This window comes from Staurois parvus, unplaced genomic scaffold (assembly GCF_062004578.1).
Source record: "Staurois parvus isolate SC_StPar_1 unplaced genomic scaffold, SC_StPar_1.0 ptg000225l, whole genome shotgun sequence".
Classification (NCBI taxonomy): Eukaryota; Metazoa; Chordata; class Amphibia; order Anura; family Ranidae; genus Staurois; species Staurois parvus.
The window spans coordinates 1,597,361-1,616,634 of NW_028318021.1; the positions used below are offsets into that span (position 1 = coordinate 1,597,361).

The following is a 19,274-nucleotide window of genomic DNA, read 5'->3' on the forward strand; positions in this document are numbered from 1 at the left end:
TCCAAAAACTTTAAAAATGCAGAATGACAATAATACTAGAGAGTGAGAGAAAGCAATAGAGTAAGGGGGGAGAGAGATACAAAAGGGGGGAGAGATGGAAAAAGAGATAGGGAATAATAGAGTGGAAAACAGATTGAAAGAAAGGGACTGGGATGGAAGGGTAGAAAAACAGAGAGGGGGGAAAGAGAGAGAGATGGACAGAGAGAGAGGGAGAGAGAAAAGGGGGGGGGGGGCAGAGAGAATCACGGGAAAGAGGGAGACAGAAAGGGGAAAAAAAGTGGAGAAAAAGAGATAGAAAGGTAGGGGACAAATAGAGAGATGGAAAATAAGGGAGGGAGATGGAGCGAGAGAGAGAAAAAAAGAAGGGGGGGGGGGTAGAGAGAATCAGGGGGTAACAGGGAAAGAGCAAGAAAAAAAAGGCAGAGGAAAAAGAGACATAAAAAGAGAGAGGGAGAGAACAGGAGAAAAATTGGGAAGGGGAGAAAGAGAGAGTTGGAAACAGAGAGGGAGATTGCCCGAGAGACAGAGAAAAAAGAGCGGGGATAGAGAGGATTAGGAGGTAATAGGGAGAGAGAAAGGGAAAAAAAGGTGAGAAAAAGAGATAGAAAGAGAGGGAGAGAAGAGGAGAAAAACTGGGAAGGGGAGAAAGAGAGAAAGGGAAAGAGAGAGATGGACAGAGAGAGAAGGGTGTGTGCGTGGTGGGGGTAAAGAAAATCAGGGGGTAAGAGGGAGAGAGAAAGAGAAAAAAGGTTGAGAAAAAGATGTAAAAAGAGAGAGGGAGAGAACAGGAGAAAAACTGGGAAAGGGAGAAATAGAGAGTTGGAAACAGAGAGGGACATGGCCCAAAAGACAGAGAAAAAAGATTGGGGATAGAGAGAATTAGGGGGTAGAGAGAGAGATGTACAGAGAGAGGTGTGTATGGGGGGAGGGGTGAAGAGAATCAGGGGGTAATAGGGAGAGAGAAAGGGGAAAATGTGGAGAAAAAGAGATAGAGCGTGAGAGAGAGGGAGAAAAACTGGGAAGAGAGAGAGATGGACAGAGGGAGAGAGAGAGAGAAAAAAAGGGGGGGGGGGGGTGTAGAGAGCATCAGAGAATAAGAGAGAGAGAAAAGGGAAAATGTGGAGAAAAATAGATAGAAAAAGAAACTGAAGGGGAGAAAAAGAGAAAAGAAAAAAGAGAAAAAGAGAGGTAATGGAGGGAGAGAAGAAGGATAAAGCGGGGGAGTGAATGGAAAAAAAGAGGTGGAGATCTGTGAATAAGGCATCTTGTATCTGATATTACTTTTATAATGCAGGTAATAGCAGACATAACCTGTCTTATGTGAAAAGTGTTCATTTTTAAAGGGAATATACTGTATAGAAGACTATAGTGGTGGGAGGTAGGGATTGTCTATGTCTCCCTCCACACAGAGATTGTGTATTGTACTGTCATACTTAGGTTCTTCACTGTTTAAAAAGGGTCAGCAGCTACAAATACTGTAGCTGCTGACTTTTAATAAAAGAACACTCCCCTGTCCAGGGATCAGGCGTTGTTCCCAGGGTTGCTGGTTCTTTGCAGGTCTTCGGGTCCTGGCACCAGCAAGTTACTGTGGGAAGACAGCTGTGACTCCTCCCTTCACAGCCAGCTTCCCACCGTGCATGCGCAAGCCACACTATGGTTTGGAAATGGTTCCTCAACCTTCTGGGACCTATGACGCCCCCCAAACGTTGAGGGTGTGGGGAGAACTTATTGTGAAATCACCTAGCTGATCTGACCAGATGTGGGAGGCGGGTATCTGTCAAAACCAGGTAACTGCTCCACCCCCTCCCCCCCAAAATAAAAAGTTCCAAAAGAAGAAGAGTTCAGCGTAAAGCAAAGTTTCCCTTTTAAACCTTATTAACACAGTATTTAGGCAAATGCATATAGCAGTGTTAGATAGGATTTGAATATTAAGAAGTTTAGATTTGATATATGGAATCCGCACTGAAGTTGGATTAACATTTTTAATTACTGACCACTCCACAATCCAGGCGCTTTATTTTTGCTAATACATGGTGACAAAAAATATACATATCAAATGAGAATACAAATCAGTGCAAGAGATTTGGTGAAGAGCTGCCTCTGCATTTAAACCTCTGTTATTACCCTTTAATTTTTCATTTCTGTAATTCTTTGTAGCCTGCTCCTAGGTCTCAGTGTACGTGTGCCTCTTTCCCTGTGTGGGTTCCCTTGGCCAGCTGACGCTGTTAAAGGAGGGGTCATCTTGCACCTTGGTTTTAGTTGTATCGGCTCATTTTTCTCTCTATGTATGGTTGACGGTATATCTTGTAAATACTGGCATACATGAAAGAGTCGCTATATTTAAACCTGGCTTGAATTAAATTGTTGCATTGATTTATACTATCTATATTTATACAATAGATGTCCTCTACCAATCAGCCTCTGAAGAAGGACAGTTGAAACGTGTCAGTTTTATCCCTAGTATTAGGAACTGACCAAATAAAGTAACATAGGCTGATGACACAACTTCCCCGCCCAGGGATATATGGGCAATCATGCTGATTCTACAAGCACTTTTATGTATCAGCCATTATGTTGTTTATTTTTATTTTGTGACATTTTATAGAGATAAATAAAGTGATGTATTTTTTATACATTCATCGGCCTCTATTAGGTCCACCTGTTCAATTGCTTAGTAAGAGAAATTGCTAATCAGTCAATCACATGGAAGCAACTCAATGCATTTAGACATGATGAAGACGACTTCCTGAAGTTAAAACTGAGCATCAGAATGGGGAAGAAAGGGGATTTAAGTGACTATGGACGTGGCATGGTTGTTGGTGCCAGACGGGCTGGTCTGAGTATTTCAAAAACTGCTGATCTACTGGGATTTTCACAACCATCTCTAGGGTTTACAGAAAATGGTCCGAAAAAGAGAAACTATCCAGTGAACGGCAGTTGTGTGGACGAAAATGCCTTTTTGATGTCAGAGGTCAGAGGAAAATGGGCAAACTGGTCCAAGATGATAGAAAGGCAACAGTAATTTGAATAACTGTAATGAACAGTCTCTCACGAGCAGTATATAAATATAAATATCAATACAAGAAGCGACTCACACTACCACATACTCATAACATGTGCATGAACAAAGATTATAAACATACAGAATATCCCCCCAGAGGAAGCCACGTGACCCTGTGGCGCAACGCGTAGGGGAGGGACTTGATTAGGTCACAATGCTCTCGCCAATCCACCCACAGTGTCATTTCAGGTAAGTGGAACCTATCTTTGATTGCCTGTATTTGAACATTGCTGATTATTTATGTGCATTATATCTGGTGTGATTTAGCACCTTTATTATGTGAGTGGCCACTTTATATGTTTTATTAAAAAAGAGTTTTTAAAAGGATAAAGGACTATTGTGTTTTAATTTTTTCACCATGTATGCTGAGTGGAGGAGGAGAGATTAAGGAGAGTGGTGATCTGTGGAGGAAGATTCCATTATCAGGATACATTGGTTGTTGTATGCCCACTTCAAGGGACACATACGTTTTTTGACATAACTTTATGTGTGGTCAAAAACTCCAGGTGAGGGCACATCTTGTGTTTTTGTTGGATTAAATTACATGAAGAGATGAAATTCAAGATGACATTCAAATTGAAAAAAATCACTATTTGAGACTTTTGATTTTATGATTTATATTAATTATTTTGTATTGATTTATGTTCACATTATTGTTTGGTTCTATTAATAAATGAGCTAAGAAGCGTGGCACTGTTTGTTTATAGTAATTCGAATAACCATTTGTTACAACCAAAGTATGCAGAATACCAGCTGTGAACGCACAAACCGTCAAACCTTGATGGGCTACAACAGCAGAAGACCACACCGGGTGCCACTCCTGTCAGCTAAGAACAGGAAGCAGAGGTTACAATTCGTACAGGCTCTCCAAAATTGGACAACAAATGATTGGAAAAATTTTGCCTGGTCTGATGAGTCTCAATTTCAGCTGTGACATTCAGATAGTAGGGTCAGAATTTGGAGTAAACAACATGAAAGCATGGATCCATCCTGCCTGGTATCAATGGTTCAGGCTGGTGGTGGTGGTGTAATGGTGTGGGGGATATTTTCTTGGCATACTTTGGGCTCCTTAGTACCAATTGAGCATTGTTTAAACGCCACGGCCTACCTGAGTAATGTTGCTGACCATGTCCATCCCTTTATGACTACAGTGTACCCATCTTCTGATGGCTACTTCCAGCAGGATAATGCATAATGTCACAAAGCGCAGATCATCCCAAACTTGTTTCTTGAACATGACAATGAGTTCACTGTACTTCAATGGCCTCCACAGTCACCAGATCTCAATCCAATAGGACATCCTTGGGATGTGACAGAACAGGAGATTTGCATAATGAATTTTCAGCAACTGCATGATGCTATCATGTCAACATGGACCAAAATCTCTGAGGAATGTTTCCAACACCTTGCTTAATCTATCACATGAAGCATTAAGGCAGTTCTGAAGGCAAAAGTGCTATCATAGGGATTGCCTAAAAAAAATTCCATGGGAATTGATTTTGGTATAGTCTTCTAAATGTTTTTAGATGAACATGTAAACATTATTAGCTTGATTTACAGCGCATCCAGAAAGTATTCACAGCGCTTAACTTTTGCCACATTTTGTTATGTTACAGCCTTATTTCAAAATGGATTAAATTATTTTTTTTTCCTCACCATTCTACAAATACCCCATAATGACAATGTGAAAGAAGTTCGTTTTGAAATCTTTGCAATTTATTAAAAATAAAAAACAAAAAAAAACACATGCACATAAGTATTCACAGCCTTTGTTCAATACTTTGTTGAAGAACCTTTAGCACCAATTACAGCCTTAAGTCGTTTATAGTATGATGCTACAAGCTTGGCACACCTATTTTTGGGCAATTTCTCCCATTCTTCTTTGCAGTACCTCTCAAGCCCCATCAGGTTGGATGGTGAGTGTCGGTGCACAGCCATTTTCAGATCTCTCCAAAGATGTTCAATCGGGTTCAAGTCTGGCTTCTGGCTGGGCCACTCCAGGACTTTCACAGAGTTGGCCCGTAGCCACTCCTTTGTTATGTGGGCTGTGTCCTTAGGGTAGTTGTCCTGTTGAAAGATGAACCGTCACCCCAGTCTAAGGTCCAGAGCGCTCTGGAACAGGTTTTTATCAAGGATGTCTCTGTACATTGCTGCTTTCATCTTTCCTTCGATCCTGACTAGTCTCCCAGTTCCTGCAGATGAAAAACATCCCCACAGCATGATGCTGCCACCACCATGCTTCACTGTAGGGATGGTATTGGCCAGGTGGTGAGCGATGCCTGGTTTCCTCCAGACATGACACTTGGCATTCAGGCCAAAGAGTTCAATCTTTGTTTCATTAGACCAGAGAGTTTTGTTTCTCATGGTCTGAGAGTCCCTCAGGTGCCTTTTGGCAAACTGCAGGCGGGCTGCCATTTGCCTTTTACTGAGGAGTGGCTTCTGTCTGGCCACTCTACCATACAGGCCTGATTGGTGGAGTGCTGCAGAGATGGTTGCTCTTCTGGAAGGTTCTCCTCTCTCCACAGAGAAACGCTGGAGCTCTTTCAGAGTGATCATCGGGTGCTTGGTTACCTCCCTGGCTAAGGCCCTTCTCCCTCAATTGCTCATTTTGGCCGGGTGACCCACTCTAGGAAGATTCCTGGTGGTTTCAAACTTCTTCCATTTATGGATGATGGAGGCCACTGTGCTCAATGGGACCTTCAATGCTGCAGAAATCTTTCCGTACCCTTCCCCAAATCTGTACCTTGATACAATCCTGTCTCGGAGGTCTATGGACACTTCCTTGAACTTCATGTCTTGGTTTGTGCTCTCACATGCACTGTTAAATGTGGGACCTTATATAGACAGGTTTATGCCTTTCCTAATTATGTCCAATCAACTGAATTTCCCACAGGTGGACTCCAATCAAGTTGTGGAAATATCTCAAGGATGATCAGTGGGAACAGGATGCACCAGAGCTCAATTTTGAGTGTCATGGCAACGGCTGTGAATACTTATGTACATGTGTTTTTTTGTTTTTCATTTTTAATAAATTGCAAAGATTTCAAAACAAACTTCTTTCATGTTGTCATTAGAATTTTGAGGAAAAAAAAAAAATTAATCCATTTTGGAATAAGGCTGTAACATAACAAAATGTGGCAAAAGTTAAGCGCTGTGAATACTTTCTGGATGCACTATATACAGTATAATCATATCAATTTGCATTAGTGTCTTAAAAACTTTAGCTAAAAGTATAATTTGGTATTATATATGCATATATCATACTTTCCCATTACATGTACAGGCTCTGCTTATTACAACTGCAGCCTTTACTTCTGCTTCACTGCTCCTTTTCAGTCATAGTAATATTTGCTCATGTGTGTTTAACACGCTGCAGTGCAATCCAAGGACATATTCATGTCAGCCCTGTCTGTTGCATTAAATGCATACATGTAAATGCATGTCAGTTTACACATTACCATGCACTGCGTTCCTTTGCATAAGCTGCTAGTGCGCCAAAATGTACCAAAAATTTAGCTTGCAGCAATATCTGTGAGATGCACCCAAGTGTTGTTTGCACTCCGCTGCAATGCAAGTGCACTGAGAAGATGAGTTGGAGTGCCATTATGAATGAATGAAACATCATCAAACCAATTCATGTAATGTGCATTAACATTGGTTGTGGTAACCTGAATTACCACAGCGCCTGGGCCTTTATGGCTGTTATCGACCTCTGCAGCAGAACCTGGTGAAAGATTGACAATAAAATTTGTGAAAATCCATGCAATGCATTAAAGGATAAGTCCACCCAAATCTGATATTTCTATTTTTGACAGATGCTGGAGAATTAAAGTGGAACTATACTGACCTTGGCTCCAGTGATGCAATGTCCTGGAGCTCCTTACCGGCCGCTGACATCTTTGAGCAGACGGCTTCTGGGTATCGAGCGCCGGCCACTTTCATTAGCCTGGCCAACATGACATCATCTCCCAGCATGCATGGGAATAGTCTGCTATTGTATTGCCAAATCTCTACAGGGACCAGTGCATGCGCAGCTCACTGGGCTGACAAGTAGGTAGATAATGCAATAGAGAGAAAGCATATCTCTTCTGCATTAAAGGGATGCTAAATGCAAATTTCTTTTTAAATAACAAACATGTCTAAACGTACTTACTGTGTGCAGTTTTTTTGCACAGAGCAGACTAGATCCTCCTCTTCTCGGGTCCCCCACCGGCGCTCCTGGCCCCTCCCTCATGTCGGGTGCCCCTACAGCAAGCAGCTTGCTATGGGGGCAGACACTGCTCCATGTATCCATTCACACAAGGAGTCTTGGCTCAGCCCTGTCTCCTATCTCTTTTCATTTGCTCACTGGCTGTGATTGACAGCAGTGGAAGCCATTGCTCCTGTTTCTGTCTCAGCCAATGAAGAGAGGGAGTCCTGGGATAGCAGGGACTCCAGTGCCCATCTCTAGATTGAGAGGGGGCTTGTAAGTATTAGGGAGGGGGGGTGCTGCACAGAGTTTTTTACCTTTGTGCATAGAATGAGCTGCTGTGCATCCTGAAACACAGGAAAAAGGTCCCTGCAACATTTTATAAATCACAGCCTTCATAGAACAGACCTCATTCAGTGCTTGCAGTATGCCATTAGTATTAATGGCACCCGCGTGCATCAAGCGCAATTTTCTGTGCGGGTGGTTGCAGCTGCGGGAAGAGATACGGGCCCGCAGCGGGAACCACCCACACAAATGTGAATCTAGCCTAAACCACATGACAGCTTTTTTATTCTCTTGGGCAATCAATAAATAAGATCCTTCACCTGAACAACCCACTTTAAGGGGCTATTATTTTCCCCTATGAGTCTGATATTTCTTAATATATATAAATATATATTTTTTTATACAGCATGTAACACAAAGAACTGGCACACACAAAGGTGGGCAGGAAAACACCCAGGTAGATAAGAAGAGATTTGGGAATTATGGCAGGGAGAAAAAACTGTTGGGACATATGAAGTGCCAGGCGTTGACTCAGCCCACCAGGCTCCATCTATAAATAAAATATCACTTATGGGCTGACGTACCCTTTAAGATGAACTTTAAGGAACTTCTTATTTTTCTTCTAAACAAAACAGGCAAAGGAATTATGTTTTCAACTAACTAAATTAGATCTGCTCATGTTAAAAAAAAAGAGTTTAATTTGCTGAAGGCGACATCTGTTAACTGTCCAATACACCAAATGAGAAGCAAGACTTCCGATAAATATCAAGTTAAACCGTGCTATTAATAAAAAGTTTAATTATTGAAGAAGACTCTAGACTTGGTAAAAAAAAATTAGAAATTTCTGCGCTGAAGTAAAATGAGGTTATACAAATTCTTCTGAGAAATGAATTGCATGTACTGAAACGCTTATTATGTTATCACGAACAACATAAGAGATTTCTGCAGTCTGCCCGAAGTAAAATGTGATTTGCAAGGTCCTGATACAATCTATGAATCAAAAATTGAACTAGAGGACAGGTAAAATACAGTTACACTCCTGTGCATTTTCAATCTTACACTCTCAAAATGCAGTTTGAATAAACGCTTCAAAAAGACCACAAACATATCACCTGAAAGTAAAAATACTGCTCAGAATAATACCCAATGCTTATTGAATACTCAAAGTGACATCACTAAAACCGCTTACAAGGATCAAGTCTGCAGAACTAAATGGCTGATGTGGCAAAAAGTTTTGAAGAAAAAAAGGATTTAGAGCTGAATTCCAGGCAGGTATAAAATACATATTAATGCTGCTTCATAATTCATGAATGCATTATTAACTGTATTTTTTAAATGCAAGCAGTATAAGTACATGAATGTGACCTGTTATCAGCGCTTTGCAGTCTCTGTACAGCATAGCTTAGAGCAGGGGAAGGAAAAGCAGCACAAGAAGCCAAGTAGTTGCAGTGCTCATATGCTAACAAGGAAGATGCTGATAGAAGACATCAGTGACAGAGATCTTCTGCTTGGGGCAGCTTGGGGAAGAGACAAGACCTGTGTTACTGAGCCACCAGCTAAAATTGCTCCTATATATGTATATTTCTATGGTTTATATAGGTATTTAGAGTGCTACTAAACCGAGGACCCTGCATTCACTATATCTGGTCTCCTACAGTACACAGAACATGGAAAAAATATTATTTTAGTAAATATAAACTGCTAAATACCTTTTCTCATCAGCAGTATATAGCAATCTGGTGACTTCTATCAGTGTCCGGCAGATCACTGGTTAATGCTTGTAGTAGGAAGAGCTTTCATTCTCCTCTCACTGTCCTATGAGGAAGCATAACCCCTGACCCTCTGACTGGCCCTGTGCTGATCCCATGCACCCTCCCAAAGAAAAAAAAAAACTCTAGCAATACACACCAAACTGAACATGTGCAGAGTGACTCTAAGACCTCTGTGCTGTCAGTAGATGGACAGGGACAGCCAAAGAATGGGAGGATCAGAGATGACCAGATCAAACTGCCTTTTCACACAATAAGAATGATTAACTCCTTAGGCTCCACAGTGAGTAAACAAGCACACTTTACTGCATATAGGGACTGATTTTTTGTTGTGGGTTTAGTAACACTTTAACATTGAGGAGCAACTCTGCCAGTGTGGATTTTTTCAGTTTTGGGAGTTTATCCACCATAGGTTGAACTTTTTTAAAGGATTAACCATTGAAGTATAGGAAGAACACACAGGGCCACTCCAACTAAAAGTTTGGTTCCCCTAAGGAACTCAAATCCTGGCACTGCCAAGTTTGAATGTGGGAGAATCTTTGCCCCAGCCACCCAATAGGTGAAGGAGCCTTGCACCACTCTACACAAAATGGATTTTCTTTAAACTGGAGTCACCCCCTCTCCATCAGTACAAGCTGACCTTTCCTCACTCTCGGGCTGTTCTGTTCAGCCTACTATAAGCTCCTAAATGACTTGTCAGAACTTACACACGGCCCGATCACCTAGCACTACCCTGAGAGAGGAGGAGCAAGTCATGTGCCATAATCAGAAGTGCCATCAGGAGCGAGGAAAGGTGAGTACATGCTGCCGGGTTGGAGGAGAAGGGTTTAGAGTCATTTTATTTTGCACATGCATGTGTATTTAAAGCAGAACTTTATTCTCAATCAATATTTTAAAGGATAAGTTCACTTTTTAAAAAAAAATATAAATGCACATTTTTTTTGCAGGCAGAACAATCTGCATTTATTTATTTATTTTGTGCAGCCTGTAAAGCATTGCGCCAGCGATCAGCAGGTCACTGGTGCCATGCAGGTCTCCTGCTGATTTGTCAGTTTAATCTGTGTGCTCGTACCTCAGTCATTTTAACAATGACAGGAAGACTGAACTACAAGCCGATATCCGCAAAGGATGTAGATACTTGTAGTTTATTCATTCACAGAGTTCATGTGGGCATAGCCCCGCACAGCCGTGCTGATTTTAAAAACTGTCCGCTAGTACGGGAAACTTCTCCCTGTACTGCTGTCAGAGGGGTGATCAGGCAGGGGCTGCAACAGTGGGAGCATGTTACATGTTCCACCATGAAAACGGACAGAATATGTAACATGTTCCCAAAGGTGAACATATCCTTTAATCCTTATGCTGCTAGCCTTAGTAAATAGATAGGAAGGTGTTCTTAACTAACTTGTTTTAAACTTGTTTTACATCTCTTTAGTTGCTTCCTGGTTTCTGGCCTAGGCCTCACTGGAATCTTCATGGGCATTTTTTTTTCTTTTATCTGGTGGATGGGAGAGCACACCCTCCTGTCTACATACCTAACCTAACCTGAATTCCAAGAAGTAAATGCTACATGAATGACGTGCCCTTGAACCCCTCATGTATCGCATTGTATTGTTATTGTATTGTCTCATGTATTGTCTCCCATTGTAATGTACAGCGCTGAGCGAACCATTGGCGCTTTATAAATACTGTATAATAATAATAATATTCAAGATGACCATGGCTAAAAGTGCGAAGGGGTTGTTTTGACATAGATGGATAGGTGAGTTTGCTTTGAATATTACAAATTACTTTATTACATTTTTGGCTTGTGGCGCTCAGATATCGGTCAGCTCTGCTTATATGTAGTAAACTTAGATTTTCAAGTGCTCCAGGAACATCAAAATCCAGGGCATCCTTTCTTCCTAAAGATGGTGCATGCCCCAACTTACTGCATGTCACTTTTGGTCAATGATGCCATAGATGTGATAGCAATAAGGTGTAGCAGGTTTAAAGTAAAATCCCACCAAAACATTATTTTTAGAACTGGGCAGAGTGAGGAAAGTTTGGGACCTGTGTCAGTTATTTCTAAAATTAAACCAAGAGAACTACACCAAAGATGCAGGAGTTCAATAGTATTTATTTCATTATCAAAGTCCAAAAATAATAAAGGTTCGGGGGCTACAACATTCCCCCTTCATCAGAACTTCAAACGCTGGTATGAAAAAAATGGTGGACGTCTGCAGGTTAATGGAAGGTCAATCAAGTTAAGAGTTGGCTGCTCCAATCCTTTCCTCTAGATATAAGCTTCAACAGATGGTTGTGTGAGACATTTTGGTGGACTCAACTTATTCCTCAATGATTTACTGTGCATCTTCCATGATTTTTGTACTGCTTGCAAGCCTTACAGACTCATAATGTATCTTTTTTTATGCAGTAATCTTTCATACAGAATCCCAAATACTATTTTGCCCCTTCTGTCTCACCAGTAATATTATTCTTACATAAAAAAGTCTAGCAGAATTATAGGTGTCATTAATTTAATACTCACCTATATTTCCTTTGCAACAGTCGTCTCATAATTAATAGCTTTTTTCTTTAGAAGAAACAATACGTGTTAGGCTTTATTAAATTATCTTTCTGGAAAGACTCCTCTTAACAAGGCCCTTTCCCTGACCCGTTTTCCCTTAAACTCACCTGCCTCTATAATTGGATATCCAGATGTTACAAATTAATCAATGTTCAAGCCTGCTCGGATGTGGGAGCGCGCTGTGCCCTGCAAGGAAAGATAAAAAAACAGTTATTAAAAAAGAAAAGAGGTCACAGAACAAAAGCTAAGTATTCTATTATTTAGGAAGAGAAACAAGAAGGATTGCCTTAGCTATGAATCTGAAAGCCGATATTCATTCTCCTTCATGAAGCAACTCTTTTGCATTTAGCCAATAAATAGTAATGCAAGTTCGAAACAATTCTGTCACACAAGAAATATTAACGGCTTATAGCAAAGTCGCTCGAGTCGCCAGCGTAATATCTAGCTTAAAATACCCTCATACTAGGATTTCAATCTCTCCTTATGATCACGGTGCCGTATTTATCGTATGGCTGTTGTGAGCAGTACATAGAACAGAATCGTTAAGCTACCCTTAAAGTGAACCTATGGTTAGTCTATGCACAGCAGACGAATAGGTTCACTTTAATGCCCAGCCCTCCCCTGCATATACTTACCTTACCTTCGATCTCCCACTCCATTCTGCCACCTGGAATGAAGAGAAATCCCCAATACATCAGGGTACAGGGAGCATGTGACTCACTCCCCCTTCCACTCATGATTGGTAATTGAGAGGCCAATCACAAGGAATAAGCCTTATCACATGGAGGCAGGAGGAGAGGGCTGAACCCTGTATAAGCTTCAACCAGGGGCGGACTGACCATTTGGAAACTCGGGCACTGCCCGAGGGCCCGGGGTCAGTAGGTGGCCCCATGAGATGCCCCTGGTACCTTTTTCATAGGCTTTTTTGAGTTTGGGCAAGGACATAGCGGCCCCATGATCCCCTATTGCCCGGGGGCCCCATGAGTTGTCAGTCTGCCCCTGGCTTCAACTACAGCATCTTGAAACTCACTTAGGGCTTTTGGTTTGCTCAGTACATAGGTATAAGCGCCACTGAGTGGGGGCAATTAAAGTGAACTAAAGGCTTATGTGAGACATGACCTTAAAGCAGAACTTTACCCATAACAACTTGATAAAAAATAATGTTCTTTTGCAAGGAACACACATTCCACATTAATAATTGTGCTACCAAAATTAGTGTGTGCTGTAAATTGCCTCCGGCATTGCCCCTGTACGTTCTTGCTGGAGGCTGCCATTTTAATGCTGCCCAGAGCCCCTGAGCAGCATTAAATCTTTGGGCTGTCAGCAGATCAGCCTTTAGGTTTTTGGCACAGTGCCTAAAATAGAGAGCAACTGAGTATGTGCAGAGCAGAATGAGACAATGTATTACTGGAATTTAAACAGTATAGGCAATTATTTTTAATGCTTTACATACTGTAGCTATACCAGCAAAAGACACCAGCCCGGTCATCTAGCAGGACTTCACTTTCTGGCTAAAGTTCCACTTTAAGCAAGTTAAACATACAAAGCATTTGATGATATATATTTGTATTATTAGTGGTTATTGATTTTGCAACTTTTTAAAGTTATTGATTTGTATGGGTATATGATCATGAAAATTGTTTTATCTAGTTTTATTAATTATGTGTATTGATTTGTATTTTTTAATTATGGATATTGAGTTGTAAATATTTTTTCACTTGAAGGGATAGCACACTTTTTTTTATTTAGAGTTTTATTGGGTCCAGTATTCAGGATTAAGTTGCAGCAGTCCTGTAGTTATAATTAGCCAAGCGTGAGGTTTCATTATAAATAAACATACAAAGGAAACTGCATTTTTTAAGCTGTTATAATGTAAAACAAAAACTGGCAATCTTGCCAGTGAATGGTCCTTCCTTTCACAGGATGACAATACACGTCTTGCAGTGAAAATGAAAAAAACTCAACGCAACCCAATATGCCAAATAAAATGGACAGAATCCCACACACTGATGCAAATAAGCCCAAAGAGAAGCCCCTACACCCAAACAGTAAAGGAGATCCCACCCTAGCCCTCTCCACCTATAACAGAAAAACATATTTTGTGGAGCGGTACCCTCTAGCTCACAGGTGTCAAACTGGTTGCCCTCCAGCTGTTGCCAAACTACAAGTCCCATGAGGCATTGCAAGATTGACAGTTACAAGCATGACTCCTAAAGGTAGGGGCATGATGGGACTTGTAGTTTCGCAACAGTTGGAGGGCCGCCAGTTTGACACCCCTGCTCTAACTACACTCTCTAAAGGAAACTTTTTTTTTCACGGCGGTATGTAGCTTTACATGTACAGAACAGGATTCATGCCCTTTGTAGTGGTAATACATGGCTATATCACATTTTGCCAGACTCACTGATACTCGGTGTAGCCTTGATTTTCATGTGCAGTCTTTTGATTTCCAGCAATGACGTTGATCTTTGATGCACTGCTTTCTCTCTATGCCATGATTCTTTAATGTTCGTAATAGTGTGCCTTCTGGTGCAATGCTAAATTTTTAAACGTGTTGTATAAACAGAGCCTGTCCACATATCTTTCTCTAAATTATACAATAAAATAAGAATCTCAGTGGTTGCTGAGAAATGGATTCAGAGTTTAAGAACATGAGGCCATCATGGAAGCTTGGGGTCATTTGAATACTGCAAGGGTGATACAAGCAACAGAAAAGTAATGATGAGATAAAAATATTTTCATTGCATTGCAGGTCTCTGATACGGACAAACCGCCTGACACCACCCTCAACCCCACCTTCAGGGTTTTAGGTTTTCCCTATGGTAACTGTTAATCAGTGCTATCAACATCCTTGCTTTACAAAATGCTGCAAGGAAATTAGAAGGATTAGCTACATACAGAATCTATTGTTTTCCCATTAGTGTGTTTGGAAGAGCTCTGTTTATAAACTAGACTGGGATAAAAAGAGCTGCAAAGCACAATCACTGTACAGCATGCCTTAAAGGAAACTTGAGTTCCCCTCCCCCTAAAAAATTGACAGTATGTAGAGTTTTCATGGCAAACGTGACTTTATAGGTCTCCTCTGCCAAGGAAAAAATCTTTTGACTGTCTGCTGTTGATTTTTTTTTTAATTGTACATTACTACACTGCCTGTGGTGCAATTGCAGTAGAGTGTATACTCTCAGGATCTGTAAGATTCCGAGAGTTAAGATGGGTGCCAGAATACTGTAAGGAATTGCCATAGAGGTTAACTCTACTGGCAGCAGAAAAACAATAAACGCGGCAAGAACATGTGCAAATGCGGTACAGTGTTTAGTGTTTGGACATTTATGCATTTCATTGGCCAGAGTACTTGCCATTGAAATGAACAGACTCCCTAGCAATAAACACGGCTAGTGTTTAGGCATGTGTACACACATTTTTGCGATATTTGGCATTTTTTGGCCAAAATGTTTCTCTCCTGAAAGCAATTCTTCTGTGTTTAGGAGAGAGACGTTTAACTGTCCCTAAACTCTGCTGCTGATAAACTCTGATGAAAGTCTATGCGTGTATGTACACATAGGCTTTTACTGAGTTAAGTTCAGGGGCTTTGGTAAAAAAACACCACAAGCTCCTAAACTCACGTTTAAGAGCAGCAGTGCCTAACTCTCGTGTGGCAGAGATTGTGGACAAGCTTGTGCTTGTGGACAAGTATGCATGGTATGTGCTCCTGACATTGGCAGCTGTTTAGTTCCATTAGACGGGCAGCATTAGACGGGCCGTCAATTTGAATCCTGGCAAGGACACTATCCGCATGAAGTTTGCATGTTCTCCCTGTTCTCATATGGGTCTCCTATGGGTCCTCTGGTTTCCTCCCACACTCCAAAGACAAGTTGGTAAGATAACTGGCTCTACAGACGAGCTTGGGCTTCCTCCAAACTCATTTTTAACCTGAACTCTGAAGTTTAGCTTTTTTTGTACTCCAGTGTGACCCAAGCTATGTCATTCCCTGCTCCCGTGAGCTGTGGAAAGGGGAATGACCCAGCCCGAAGCTCACTGGAAAACAACAAAAAGGCAGGAGTTTGGAGTTTAGGTTAGAGATGAGTTTATAGGACACCTGAGTTCATCTTTGACTGTTTCCTGTCTAAAGTTGGCCCTAGTATGATATTATTCTGAGCATGACCAGGATGGCTGCCTTGCCTGCTATCTCGAACACTAATTTAATAAGTGTTTTGAGTTCCCAGGGAGAAGAGTGCTATAGAAATATAGATTATAAAACCAACTTGTGTGGAAGGGATAAATCTCTTTTTTCAGCTATTTTGTATTGCTGTCTGTCTCTTTGACTTTCCCCATTACTTCCTGTCTATATAATGGGTGTCAAAATAGGAAGTGAAGGGAAACCCCCAACAGAGGTTAAAAGAGAAGTACGGGAAAACAAAAAAGCAACCATATATACACCTGAGAACATGACTACTGACCGCTCAGTTCTTGATCTGCTGTGAGCAGAGAGCAGTAACTGTCAGTCACGGCTCTCTGTTCTGCCCCGCTAGTGCTCACTGGAGGGGGCAGGAGCAGCTGGCTCCAACTCTCAGCGACATGTTGAGAGTCTGAGCCAGCTGTTGGTCAGGCATCTGGGTGGATCCTTCCAAAGCCTGACCCATCTCTGTCACGTCAACTGACAAGTAAGTGCACTCCTGTGAATCACAAAAGAAGGATGATTTGTCCATACTTTTATTTTAACCACTCTGCCCATCCAAGCCACTGGCAGATTATTGAAATGCAAATTGTGACATTGGTGTCTGTCTCATGCATCCTTCCACTGTCCAGTCTTCTCTGCATTTTTCAACTAACACGGATGACATCACATACATTTAGATATAAAACGTTTCAAAATATATGTAAGAAAGTGAAAGAAAAAATGATTGTTTTTTATCGAGAGAGGGGTAGAGAATTATTGAGGAAAATGTAATAGTATCTAAGAGTTCAAATTTAATTAGTTTATTTACTGTAGGCCAGGCTTTTTCAATCAGGGTGTCCAGGCAGGGTGTCTTCCAATTTCTTCAGGGGTGTCTTGGCACAATGTCTAAAAATTGCCCAAAAACTGTATACAAGCCAGTGGATGGATGAAGCTTGCCTTTTACGTAAAAGGTTTTCATTGTGCCCCATTACACCCTTCCAGCCACCAGTGTCCTAACAACCAATGATGTCATGTCATCGGTTGATGAGGAGGACATCCGGGGCTTGCACAGCATTCTTGTTTGTCCCTCTTAATCAATACCAGTGTGCAAAGGTATATTTGCTTTGGAAGAATAAATCGCCTCTAATGTTGGATTTCCTACATGTGTGGATGTTTCTGCATTATGTAAAATTATTAGTGTAGTTTTTTATGTTTTAGAATGGGGTGCTTTAAGAGCTGTGCATAACTTCTAAGGGTGCCTTGACTGAAAAAAGGTTGAAAAATACTGCTTTAGACTGTTCATAATCCTTTATGTTTCCAAATAAATAACATGCAAAAAAAGATCACAGTTTCTTGTTGGCGCTAGGATGTCCAAACGTAACTGGCTCTCTTTAACCTTGACTTGCTAAGGCTTGATATAGTAATTGGTCAAGAGAAAACAGTTACTTGGAAACAACTGGAAGGGCTGGGTTAAACAGAATCTCCTGAGAGAGTATTTGTCATTAGTATCACTTCACTGAACATCTTTTATTAACTGATAGACGGGCCTACGGGATGAGCTGTCAATGAAGCACTAAGCAAGAGAGAAGCACACAATAACCAAACATGATCTCTACAGGAATAATATTGATACAAATTAGCAAAGCTGAAACGTACAGAGCTGTAATATCTCAAGGCTTCCTTTACTTCACATATATGAATATAAATATTTTATGCCTTCATTCAATATGTCCAATTTCTGTTTCTGGAACATAAACAATGTACAGGATAGGCTAATATCAAAAAACAGGTCCTACTCAAAATGTACTCATCATTTCCTGCTCTTCATCTCATTCTCTCCTGTCTAGATGGAAACCCTAACTGAATGACATTTAGTTATTTTAACCACTTGCCCTCCAGAGGATTTACCCCCTTCCTGGCCATTGTTTGCGGCAAAGTGCCGTGTTACTTTAACTAACAATTGCATGGTCATGCAAAGCTGAACATAAATGAAATTTATGTCCTTTTTTTCCCCACAAATAGAGCTTTTTTTTGGTTGTATTTGATCACCTGTACATTTTTTATTTTTTGAGCTATAAACAAAAAAAGACTGACAATTCTGAAAATAAAACAATATTTTTGACTTTTTGCTATAAAACATGTCCAGTAAAAAAAAGCACATTTCTTCATAAATGTAGGGCAAATGTATGCTGCTACATGTCTTTTGCTAAAAAAAATCCCAATACATATAAATTAATTGGCTTACATGAAAGTTATAGCGTGTACAATTGGCGGTATATTCTGGAATTTTAATTAAAATTATTTTTATATTAGCAATGGCGGCAATCAGTGACTTATAGCGGGACTGCAGGACTGCGGCGGGCATTCTGACACTGAATGGAAACTGACTAACTGACATCTCAAAGACACTACAGTAATACAGTGATCAGTGCTAGTAAAAAGCCCTGACACTGAGCAGGAAGGGGTTAACATCTGGGGCGATCAAAGGGTTAACTGTGTGCTGTTTTAGATAATGTGCTGTGTGTGTTTTACTAGGGAAACATGCTGCTGTGTATTTCTCTGATGTGCAAAGAAATACATAGCAGCATATGCTTGCTGACAGGAGAGAGAGCTGTGTTGTTTACACACAGGTCTCTCCCCTGTCAGTGTTACTCGGTGATCACCGGGTGCCGGCGGAGAATCTTCAGGACCCGGTGATTGACATCTGTAGCCGCCAATGGCAGCTCAAGTAGGGCAGCATGTGTGCGCCCCCTACCCGGAAATGCAAACCATGTATATATACGTGATTTTGCGCAGCCCTGCCGCCCTACTTTACTATAGTTCTACTATAGGGAAGCGGGGAAGTGGTTAAATAACTTGTTATGCATCTCATTGGGACTGATCTCCTGCAACCTCCTAGGAACCGCTAACTGTCCACATCATGTAATCCAGTGATGGCAGCACAGCATTTCTCAGGGTGGTTTTCCTGATGGTGACAGTAGACCATGTCTATGTAATGTGTGTTGAAGAGACCACTTGTAGTCTTCATCAGAAATCTATGTGACAATGGTAATAGAAGTGCACAATTGCTGCAAACCTATAACAGGAAGTGTTTGTACAAGGACCTTAATTGCTGAATCACCAAGTATTATTTTACTGAAAACTACAGATTCTGTTCCTCCATTTCTGTTATCTGCTGTTCCAGTTCTTCATACAAACTTCTTTCTCTAATTTTGGAATACATCTACATCTGAGCTATTACATTTTTG

General features: G+C 41.0%; 1 protein-coding gene across 1 annotated transcript in view; it reads right to left on the bottom strand.

Moving 5' to 3' along the window:
* Positions 1-19,274, bottom strand: part of TSPAN9 (tetraspanin 9) — a 550,552-nt gene that overhangs the window by 309,199 nt on the left and 222,079 nt on the right. The window contains exon 3 of the mRNA XM_089679471.1: positions 11,978-12,056. The gene's annotated coding sequence lies outside the window, so the exon portion shown is untranslated. The remainder of the gene's footprint in view (positions 1-11,977; positions 12,057-19,274) is intronic.